The following is an 8588-nucleotide window of genomic DNA, read 5'->3' on the forward strand; positions in this document are numbered from 1 at the left end:
CTGTCTGCAGGAGAGGAAGAGTATCTTGTTGGGCACCAGGAAAGGTCCCACAGGGAGAGCTCCTGGACCCACACTGTAAGTGGGTAGAGAAAAAGCTCGGGCATTGGCTTTCAAAAGGCTGGATTCTGGTCCTGACTTGTCCACTTTAGGCTGTGTGATCTATGTGTTGTCACTAAACCTCTCTGTGCCTTTATTTTCTTGTCCTTAAAATGAAGCTCTTGAAAAGAAGTAAGTTCCTGGCACTTAGTGCACAGTAACTATTTCTTCCTGGGGTCTAGGAGTGGATACCAGATTTCTTCTCTCTCTCTCTCTCTCTCTCTCTCTCTCTCTCTCTCTCTCTCTCTCTCTCTCTCTCCCTCTCTCTCTCCCATGTGTAGCTTTTTCCTTTTTGGGAAAGTTAATAAAAATCTATATAAATATACAAAATATACAAATATCAGTTTGTTTTTATCCTTCACAAAACAGTCAAATTAGAGCTGTCAAGGCCTTGCAAGGACCATGAGGCTTAGGAGTCACAGCTCATTCAGGTTCCCCTGGCCAGCTCCAGGACCCTGGGTTATTTGTTTTGTCTTGTTTTTCATATATGGTTTTTATTTTGAATTGGCATATAATAATTATACCAGGTATAGAGGTGTGTCTCAGTGATAGAGTCCTTACCTGGCAGACATGAGACCCTGGGTTGATCCCCAACATCACAAACAAACAAAAACAAATACATGCAACATTGATATCTACTTGTGGGGTGATATTTCTTTTACATATATTTAGTTGGAGTTGGACACAATACCTTTATTTTATTTATTTTTATGTGGTGCTGAGGATCAAACCCAGCACCTTGCACGTGCTAGGTGAGCGCTCTGCAGCTGAGCCACAACCCCAGCCCCATGAGGTGATATTTCAATACTTGTATACAATGTGTAATGATCCCAGTGTTTTTCTGGTTGAAGTCCACCTAGCATAAACCTGCTATTTTAAAGTGAACAATGTGCTCACATTCTGTGCCCTCACAATGTTGTGGAACTACCACCTCTAATTCATCCAGTTCCAAAACATTTTCATTAGCCCGAAAGGACACCCCATGCCCACTAAGCAGGTATTCCCCATTTGCCCCTTGTCCAGGCCCTGGCATCCACTGCCTGCTTTCTGTCTGGATTTGCTGGCTCTGGACCCTTCAGCTACACGGAATGATACAGTATGTGGCTTTGTGTCAGCTTTCTTTTGGCATCATATTTTCAGGGTTTACCCATGTTGTAGCATGTCAGAGCTTCATCCCTTTTATGGCTGATAATGTCCATAGGTGGACATGCCACATTTTGCTCATTCATTCAACCTTGGATATTGGAATGTTTCCACCTTCCGGCTGTTGTGAATAGTGCTACTGTGAACATTTGTGCACACGTTTTTGTTGGAGTCGCTGTATTTAGTTATGCGGTGTGCGACCTGGCCTCTTGATCGATCACTGCACTACTGCCTGCCAGGTGTAGAGTCCCTTTTAAGCAACACCACTTTTAAGGACAGTCCTCACCAGCCCGTGGAGAGGATAGCGGTGTAGCTCCACATACTGTCCACAAGGTGGCGTGGGCATGCAGTCAGCGCCTCAGCCCCAGGGATCTGGACTGCGTGAAAAGCTCCCAGGGTCCTCTCTAGAGCTGAAAGCCCAGCATTGCTTCTGGGAGACCTGAGAAGGCTGACTCCAGACCCAGCAGCTTTACACCTAATACTCCTGCGACTGACCCACATCCAAATACCCAGAGAGATTAGGTTGTTCATAAGCTGAGAAGCTTGTTTTTAATTCATTTAAAAACAATGAATTGCCAAGTTCTAATTGCTTCCTGTCTGTAAAAGCTCAAGGAGATTAATAAGTGCCTAGGGTGTCAAAATCAATGACACAACCCTTCATAGCTAGCGCTTCATTTGTCATTCATCAGCTTAAAGAGCTGATTTTCTTACAAAGAGTCTGACTCACATGGCTAGTGGACAAGAATCACATTCTTCTCTTCTTTCTGATTCACCCCTAGTGGGTTCTTTGCAGCATTGTTTGTAGTACTGAAAGAATGACAATGACATCAATATCATCAGTATTGGACTCTCCAGTTTCCGCATCACCTTCTTCAGGCAGCAGTCTCCATTTTCTCTGGGGGATCTAGTTCTTCCTCATTCTCAGCCCAGGTGGGCTGGGGGCTCCATTCCTGGCCACAGAACGGATCATATGACTGAGGCCTGAGTTAATCACCTCATCTCTTCTCTGGCCCAGTGTTGGTTGGGTCAGGGGGCATGTCATATTGCCTGGACCAGTCAGCATGAACCTAATGGTTCTTGGAGGGCCTAGAAAAAGGGGCTTCCTCCTTACCAGTGGACCTCAGCCTAGCAGGGTGTGAGGCTAGAGTTTTTGATTCTTGAGGGCAGATGGCTCTTCTGGGGTTCCAGACCCACCAGAAATCAAAATAGATATAATAGGGCAGAGGTGGTGCCCAGAGATGGAAGCTTTTGGACCTGATTTGAACCTCTGAATCAGGACTCAGCTGAAGCCAACCACCTCAGGACTTTTGGAATGTGGGAGCCAATGTCTTTTTCTTATGACAATTTGAATTTGGCTTTCTAACACCTACAACTAAAATAGTCTCTTTTTCCCCAGCTTTGTTGAGATATAATGGATGAATAAATATTATATATATATTATATATATATATATACACACACACACACATAATGTTCAAAATTGTGTTTTGAGATACACACATATACACACACAAACACACACTATAAAATGACTACTATGGGCTGGGGATGTGGCTCAAGCGGTAGTGCGCTCGCCTGGCATGCGTGCAGCCCGGGTTCAATCCTCAGCACCACATACAAACAAAGGTGTTGTGTCTGCCGAGAACTAAAAAATAAATATTAAAAAAAAAAATGACTACTATAATCAATGTATCCATTTCCTCACATAGTGATCTTTTGTATGTGTGGTAAGGACATTTAAGCCTATTCTTGGCTGGGAATCTAGCTCAGTGGTAGCAGTTTGCTAGCACACACAAGACCTTGTATTCTGTCCCTATGACCTCAAAAATTAAAAAGATTTGCACTATCAGTAAATGTTAAGTTCAGAATACATTATTAACTATAGTCACCATGCTATGCAGTATTCTGAAATTAATTCCTTTTACATCTGCAAATTTGTACCCTTTGACCAACATCTTAAAATATTCTTTTCTTTTTTCCTTTGGTACCAGAGATTGAACCCATGGCCATTTACCACGGAAACAAGCTCTAAGTTGTTAAGGGTCTGGTTAAATTGCTGAGATTGGCCTCAAACTTGTGATCCTCTTACCTCAGCCTCCCCAGTCACTGGGATTATAGGCGTGCACCATTGCACCCAGCAGCATCTTAAAATATTCTTAAGTGGTACTCTGACTACAGAGAACTTCTCAGAATTAGTATCCTATATAATGAAGCTTGGCAGTAAGGTGTTTCGGCCAGCTTATCCAGCTTGCAACTCTAAACTTTTCAAAATTCTTCCCACAAACCAACTCCAAAGGCTTCTGAAGCACATGGGAAGGTTAGTCACAGAAACACAATATTTCTCAGTACCAATTTGTTTTGGTCAGCTTTTGCATCGCTCTGACCAAAATGCCCAACAAGAACAACTTAGAGGAGGGGAAGTTATCTGGGGCTCATGATTTCAGAGGTCTCCGTCCATAGACAGCCCACTCCATTGCCTGGGTCAGAGATGAAGCAACATGTCACTGAGGAAGGGCCCAGTGGAGGACAGCTGCTCAGCTCCTGGCAGGTCAGGAAGCAGAGATGGGGGAAGGGACTAAGGGAAAATTCATCCTCCAGTGACCCCCGCTCCTCCAGCCACACCCCCACCTGCCTACAGTTACCACCAGCACAGAAATGGGAAAAACAATTCCAAAGGAATCTGGAGAAACATTGCCACAAGTGGGTAATGATCTCAAATCTCCTCATTCCTCTCTACCTAGTTGGTTTGAGCAATTCCCAAATATCAACTTTTTTTTTTTTTTTTTTTTTTGTACTGGGGATTGAACCCAGGGGTGTTCTACCACTGAGCTTCATCCCCAGACTTTTTAAAAAAAAAAATATTTATTTTTTATTGTAAGTGGGCACACAATATCTTTATTTCATTTTTACATGGATCAAACCCAGTGCCTCACACATGCAAGGCACGTGCTCTACTACTAAGCCACAACCCTAGCCCTTTCTATTTTGAGACAGGGTCTCACTAAGTTGCTTAGGGCCTCACTAAATTGCCAAGGCTGGCCTTGAACTTGCAATCCTTCCATCTCATTCTCCTGAGTCTCAAGGATCATAGGCCTGAACTACTGCCCTCAGCTTTATCCTAGATCTTAAAGAAGCAGTGAACCAGGGCTGGAGTTGTAGCTCAGTGGTAGAGCACTTGTCTTTCATGTGTGAGGCACTGGGTTCCATTCTCAGCAACTCATATACATAATAAATAAAATAAAGGCCCAGGGCTGGGGTTATAGCTCAGTTGGTAGAACACTTGTCTCACAGGCACAATGCCCTGGGTTCAATCCCCAGCACCACCACGACATAAAAAAAAAGAAAAAAAGTCCACTTACAACTTAAAAAAAAAAAGAAGCAGTGAACCAGAAACCTTAACTGCCTCTTTGGAACTGGTTGCTACAGGTAACCCTTTATCTTGCAATATACCTCCTATGGTCACTGAGTTGAATTTAGATGGTACCGAGGCAAACTCTCTTTGGTTTCATGATTTTTGTAAATTATTGAACACTTACAATGGCACCAGAAGGATGAATGTATGTCTTTTCTGTGGCATACCAGAACCCATGTAACAGACCACCCAGGGATTTTCTTCTTCTCTAGCACAGGGGGCAGTATATTCTGGCCACGGAGTAAAATCCAGACTGTGGTCTATTTTCCAACAGCCCTCAAGCTAAGAATGATCTGTCAGTTTTAAATGGCCATAAAAAAAAATAGTTAAGTAAAATAAAATAAAATGTGACATTGATATTGCATTACATGCTGCAAAACCCAACGTATTTTCTATTCTGGACTTTTATACAAAAAAAAAAAAAATCTGCCAGCAGAGATTGTACTATTGTTTAAATTTGGCTTGAATTACTTAACCACTTAAGATAGATTCTGCAACGTGACCTGCCACCTTGTACATCTGTGTCCCTTACAGATGCAAATTATTTTTGCCTCCTAGAACTAAAATCCCTACAATTATAATTCCTTGCCTTATAGGATGTTAACCAGTTCAGTTACCTAACCTAGAAGTCCTGTTCTAACATTCCTTCACAATAGTGCCCAGTGCTTTGCTGGGCTGGGTTCACCTCCTGAATACCTTATTGATTCCTTGTTGATTTATAAGTTGAATAAAATTTTTGACCTGTGATCTCTTTATAGCCAGGCAGGAGTCATGCTTTTCACTTTGAGAGTTAGACATTGACATGCACTCGCTATTGTTTAGGGCAAACACCAAGCTGCTGATATAGTTCACCTTTATAAGTGGTTTTACTTTCTGCAATTCCATTCATCTATAGTCAACTGTCTGAAAAGATTAAATGGAAAATTCTAGAAACAAACCACCCATATTTTTTAAATTGCACACAGTTCTGAATAACAGTTCTGTCATATTCTTGGAAGCCGAATCATTTCTTTGTTCAGCATATCCACCTTGTAAGTCCACTCTCTGACCTTTAGTCACTTGGTGTAAGGATGGCCTTAGGCCTGAGCCTAAGCAACTCCATTTTAAAACTCCAGTTTGAAACCTGCAGTCTCACCAGGCACACCTACGGAGCCCTCCAGTATGGCCCTCAGGCACAAACAAGTCACTTCTCCTCACCCTGACAAACTCAGAGTAGTCTTTGGCATGTTGCCCTCCCCCTGATAAGAGCAAGAAGCAAGAAAATCAGGGTGGGGACCACCATACCAGATGCTTTAACCTCAGAATGAATGACATTCACTGAAAAATCCAGTAGCAGCTGATAGAATTGAAAGGATGGTCAGAAGCCCCCAAATTTAGTATAAATGATGGAGCAAATGAACAGACATTCAGCCATCCAATACACTGATGCACACGAGCCTGAGAGCCTGGTGAGGACCTAGGCTGACATCCCAACTCTTCCGCCTGATCCTCTGCGTTGTTCTCACCACTCTCAAACTCTACAGTAGCCTCTTGACTCTGGTGAGAAAAGGACTTCTCCCTATGACCGCCTCTTCAGCCAGCCATCAGCTCCAACACAGGAGAAACTTGCCTTGGTTTCTGACCTGATCACCGTGGTCTGAGTGAGTGTGCATCTGCTGGACTTAGAGCCTAAGGCTTGAGACTTTAGATCTGGCACTGGTTTAGCATGCAGAAGGAATGTCTGTCATGAGCCTGTCATGATTAAATGTGTTTGCGGTGCTTAGAATTAATCTAGAATTGTTTGCTGTGAATTGATTATATGTCTATTGCAGTGCCTAGCATTAAGGATTGACATTTTCTTGATTCAGAACCTATAGAGAGTGAAATTGTATTGAGTGATTTGAGTGAATAAAGCATTGAAAAGGGCAGAAGAGCATAGACATTCTTTATTTCTCCCCCTCGACTGCATAAGTCCCATGTTTTGTCCATCACGACACTTAACCACCCTCTCAGTTATCAGAGTTTGTATTCAAGTAATTTCACTTAATAATGGCCCCAAAGCACAAGAATAGTGATGTCAGCAATTTCCTTGAAATACGTTATAATTACTGGTGTAATTATAGTTGTTAATCTCTTACTGTGACTAATACATAAATTAAACATTATCTTGAGTATTTTATATATAGGAAAAAAGTGTGGATATACAGGGTTCAGCACTGTCTGCCGCTTCAGGCATCACTGGGGGTCTTGGAATGTACCCTTTTAGGGTGAGGGGGACTACTATAGTGGTACTATGGGCAGCTGACCTGGGGACGACTCAAACCCTCAAAACTGAAACTGCTGGCAGGAGGGTGGGGGTGGGATGGGTGGGAAGTCCAGGCCAAGCTGAGCCCCTCTGGGTAGTCTCTGTCCCTCCAGTCAGTTGGTTCCTCCTTGATTTTCCCTTCACCAGATCCAGAGCTTCTAGAGGTCCTGTCTTGGCAGCCTTTGACTTGCCAGCCCCTAGCACCCTGTGACTCTATGCTTGCTTAGGTGAATGGAAGTGGGAGGGGACATGGCCTCCCGCCCCCCCCCCAAGGCCCAGCGTAAGCCAGACATCCCTCTTCTCACGCTCCAACACCCTCCTCCTCTGACAACCTGCCAGTCTCTCTTATTGCCTTACTTTTGATGCTTCTCCCCCCATAGGTTGCATGTGGGGTGAGCACAGGGCCAGCCCTCGTGGGTCCAAGTCCTACTCCACCCTAAACCCAGGAGGCTACAGGGAAGAACAGAGGACGAGGCCAGCTGAGGAACAGGCTCAGAGCTGTGCCCTCCGCCGTCAGGTTGGCATGTCGTTAGCATCACTGTTGCTTCTCCTCATCAGAGCAGTCTTGAAGTCACTTACAGGGGAGGGTCCTGTTATTTCTGACTGGTCCTTCTTCTCCCTGAGGAATATGTCTTTGCAGGTCTGAACAAGCTAGGATAATTATGTTCGGTACTTAGACTTAATTATTCTAAAGTTAATAATGCTCTGCTTTGGTCACTTTTCCATTGTTTTCTGTGCGTGGCATTTAAATGCTGTTTTCTTTTTTTAAATTTTTTATAACTTTATTTTTTTATGTGGTGCTGAGGATTGAACCCAGTGTCTCACAAGTGTTAGGCAAGTGCTCTACCACTGAGCTTCAACCCCAGCCCCAGTTTAATTATTTCTTGGTGATGATGAAGTAATGCAGTGCTAACCTTGCTGATGCTAGGTTAGCACTCCATCACTGAGCCACACTCCAGCCCCTTAATGCAAGTTTTTTTTTTTAATATATGGCAATAGGATGTCTTAATTTTTATTTAAATAAAAACGAGCTGATGTGCTGGGCGTGGGGGCACACACCTATAATCCCAGCAGCATGGGAGGCTGAGGCAGGAGGATCGTGAGTTCAAAGCCAGCCTCAGCAACACAGTGAGCCATCCTAAGTAACTCAGCAAGACCCTGTCTCTTAACAAAATTCAAAAAAGGGAAAGGGATGCGGCTCAGTGATCAAATGCCCCTGAATTCAATCCCTGGTACAGAAAAAAAAAAAAAAAAAGAGTTGATTTAATGAAAAAAGGAAAAATGGTATATGCATACATGACAAAATTATGAAATACTATTCAAAGAACTAAAATTAGTCTTTAGTGGAATGGAGTTGTTTATCCCAATGTGGCTTAGCCTGAATGAAAAAAGGCCAGGGGTCAACTAATGAACGCTGCCCCCTGACACCATGAGCAAAAATCACACAAGGTAGTTGGGGGTGGGGGGAATATCGGGGAATGATATTGGACAAATGATATTGTTATATTGTGTCCATGAACAAATATGTAACAAGGAATCCCACCATTATATATAATTAATCAATATAAAATATGGAAAAATATAATCACACAATTTAAAAAATTAGAGGTTATCTTTTTCTTAGGACAGAATCAAACTTTTCCTCAAATTCTC

This window comes from Ictidomys tridecemlineatus, chromosome 2 (assembly GCF_052094955.1).
Source record: "Ictidomys tridecemlineatus isolate mIctTri1 chromosome 2, mIctTri1.hap1, whole genome shotgun sequence".
In the NCBI taxonomy this organism is placed as follows: domain Eukaryota; kingdom Metazoa; phylum Chordata; class Mammalia; order Rodentia; family Sciuridae; genus Ictidomys; species Ictidomys tridecemlineatus.